Here is a 3,658-nt window from a genome sequence, read left to right on the forward strand (position 1 = left end):
ATGCGGTGACTGTAGCCGCGTAAGTCGCTCGGAGAGAAGTCGGCATGGTGCCTGTAGTTTTCAATCGAGACAGAAATTCGGTGTCGCATTGTCAATGTGATGGTGAGAGGTTTTGCAGTAAATGGGCAGTGGTGCATCGGAAACAAGCTACTGGCCTCCCAGGAGAGGTTCCATTTGGTGAATGTAGCCACGTAAGTCATTTGATAACAATTCGGGATGAAGGCTGCAGTTTTGAAAATCGATACAATTTCTGTGTCGTCCGTCAATGCGAGGGTGTGCAGGATACAGTAAATGGGAGTGGCAAGACTGAAACAAGCAACTGACACCCCCGGAGAGGTTCCATGCGGTGACTGTAGCCGCGTTAGTAGCTCGGAGAGAAGTCGGCATGGTGCCTGTAGTTTTCAATCGAGACAGAAATTCGTTGTCGCATTGTCAATGTGATGGTGAGAGGTTTTGCAGTAAATGGGCAGTGGTGCTTCGGAAACAAGCTACTGGCCTCCCAGGAGAGGTTCCATTTGGTGAATGTAGCCACGTAAGTCATTTGATAAGAATTCGGGATGAAGGCTGCAGTTTTGAAAATCGATACAATTTCTGTGTCGTCCGTCAGTGTGAGGGTGTGCAGGATACAGTAAACGGGAGTGGCAAGACAGAAACAAGCAACTGACACACCAGGAGAGGTTCCATGCGGTGACTGTAGCCGCGTTAGTCGCTCGGAGAGAAGTCGGCATGGTGCCTGTAGTTTTCAATCGAGACAGAAATTCGGTGTCGCATTGTCAATGTGATGGTGAGAGGTTTTGCAGTAAATGGGCAGTGGTGCATCGGAAACAAGCTATTGGCCTCCCAGGAGGGTTCAATTTGGTGAATGTAGCCACGTAAGTCATTTGATAAGAATTCGGGATGAAGGCTGCAGTTTTGAAAATCGATACAATTTATGTGTCGTCCGTCAGTGTGAGGGTGTGCAGGATACAGTAAACGGGAGTGGCAAGACAGAAACAAGCAACTGACACCCCAGGAGAGGTTCCATGCGGTGACTGTAGCCGCGTTAGTCGCTCGGAGAGAAGTCGGCATGGTGCCTGTAGTTTTCAATCGAGACAGAAATTCGGTGTCGCATTGTCAATGTGATGGTGAGATGTTTTGCAGTAAATGGGCAGTGGTGCATCGGAAACAAGCTACTGGCCTCCCAGGAGAGGTTCCATTTGGTGAATGTACCCACGTAAGTCATTTGATAAGAATTTGGGATGAAGGCTGCAGTTTTGAAAATCGATACAATTTCTGTGTCGTCCGTCAATGTGAGGGTGTGCAGGATACAGTAAACGGGAGTGGCAAGACAGAAACAAGCAACTGACACCCCAGGAGAGGTTCCATGCGGTGACTGTAGCCGCGTTAGTCGCTCGGAGAGAAGTCGGCATGGTGCCTGTAGTTTTCAATCGAGACAGAAATTCGGTGTCGCATTGTCAATGTGATGGTGAGAGGTTTTGCAGTAAATGGGCAGTGGTGCATCGGAAACAAGCTACTGGCCTCCCAGGAGAGGTTCCATTTGGTGAATGTAGCCACGTAAGTCATTTGATAAGAATTCGGGATGAAGGCTGCAGTTTTGAAAATCGATACAATTTCTGTGTCGTCCGTCAATGTGAGGGTGTGCAGGATACAGTAAACGGGAGTGGCAAGACAGAAACAAGCAACTGACACCCCAGGAGAGGTTCCATGCGGTGACTGTAGCCGCGTTAGTCGCTCGGAGAGAAGTCGGAATGGCTCCTGTAGTTTTCAATCGAGACAGAAATTCGGTGTCGCATTGTCAATGTGATGGTGAGAGGTTTTGCAGTAAATGGGCAGTGGTGCATCGGAAACAAGCTACTGGCCTCCCAGGAGAGGTTCCATTTGGTGAATGTAGCCACGTAAGTCATTTGATAAGAATTTGGGATGAAGGCTGCAGTTTTGAAAATCGATACAATTTCTGTGTCGTCCGTCAATGTGAGGGTGTGCAGGATACAGTAAACGGGAGTGGCAAGACAGAAACAAGCAACTGACACACCAGGAGAGGTTTCATGCGGTGACTGTAGCCGCGTTAGTCGCTCGGAGAGAAGTCGGCATGGTGCCTGTAGTTTTCAATCGAGACAGAAATTCGGTGTCGCATTGTCAATGTGATGGTGAGAGGTTTTGCAGTAAATGGGCAGTGGTGCATCGGAAACAAGCTACTGGCCTCCCAGGAGGGTTCCATTTGGTGAATGTAGCCTTGTAAGTCATTATATAGGAAATCGGTATGAAGGCTGCAGTTTTGAAAATCGATACAATTTCTGTGTCGTCCGTCAATGTGAGGGTGTGCAGGATACAGTAAACGGGAGTGGCAAGACAAAAACAAGCAACTGGCACCCCATGAGAGGTTCCATGCAGTGATTATAGAAGCGTTAGTCGCTCGGAGAGAAGTCGGCATGGTGCCTGTAGTTTTCAATCGAGACACAAATTCGGTGTCGCATTGTCAATGTGATGGTGAGAGGTTTTGCAGTAAATGGCCAGTGGTGCATCGGAAACAAGCTACTGGCCTCCCAGGAGGGTTCCATTTGGTGAATGTAGCCACGTAAGTCATTAGATAAGAATTCGGGATGAAGGCTGCAGTTTTGAAAATCGATACAATTTCTGTGTCGTCCGTCAATGTGAGGGTGTGAAGGATACAGTAAACGGGAGTGGCAAAACAGAAACAAGCAACTGGCACCCCAGGAAAGGTTCCATGCAGTGATTATAGAAGCGTTAGTCGCTCAGAGAGACGTCGGCATGGTGCCTGTAGTTTTCAATCGAGACAGAAATTCGGTGTCGCATTGTCAATGTGATGGTGAGAGGTTTCGCAGTAAATGGGCAGTGGTGCATCGGAAACAAGCTACTGGCCTCCCAGGAGAGGTTCCATTTGGTGAATGTAGCCACGTAAGTCATTTGATAAGAATTCGGGATGAAGGCTGCAGTTTTGAAAATCGATACAATTTCTGTGTCGTCCGTCAATGTGAGGGTGTGCAGGATGCAGTAAACGGGACCAAGTAGCAATCGGTATTGTAACTGTCAACTGTCGAAGCTGCGTTGGTAAAGTACCGGAACTTCAAGCGCTGATAGAAAGCACCGAAGCTGAAATCGTTATAGGTACAGAAAGCTGGCTTAAGCCAGAGATAAATTCTGCCGAAATTTTTACAAAGGTACAGACGGTGTTTAGAAAGGATAGATTGCATGCAACCGGTGGTGGAGTGTTCATCGCTGTTAGTAGTAGTTTATCCTGTAGTGAAGTAGAAGTGGATAGTTCCTGTGAATTATTATGGGTGGAGGTTACACTAAACAACCGAACTAGGTTAATAATTGGCTCCTTTTACCGACCTCCCGACTCAGCAGCATTAGTGTCAGAACAACTGAGACAAAATTTGGAATACATTTCACATAAATTTTCTCAGCATGTTATAGTCTTAGGTGGAGATTTCAATTTACCAGATATAGACTGGGACACTCAGATGTTTAGGACGGGTGGTAGGGACAGAGCATCGAGTGACATTATACTGAGTGCACTATCCGAAAATTACCTCGAGCAATTAAACAGAGAACCGACTCGTGGAGATAACATATTGGACCTACTGATAACAAACAGACCCGAACTTTTCGAATCTGTATGTACAGAACAGGGAAT

This window comes from Schistocerca americana, chromosome 3 (assembly GCF_021461395.2).
Source record: "Schistocerca americana isolate TAMUIC-IGC-003095 chromosome 3, iqSchAmer2.1, whole genome shotgun sequence".
NCBI lineage: Eukaryota > Metazoa > Arthropoda > Insecta > Orthoptera > Acrididae > Schistocerca > Schistocerca americana.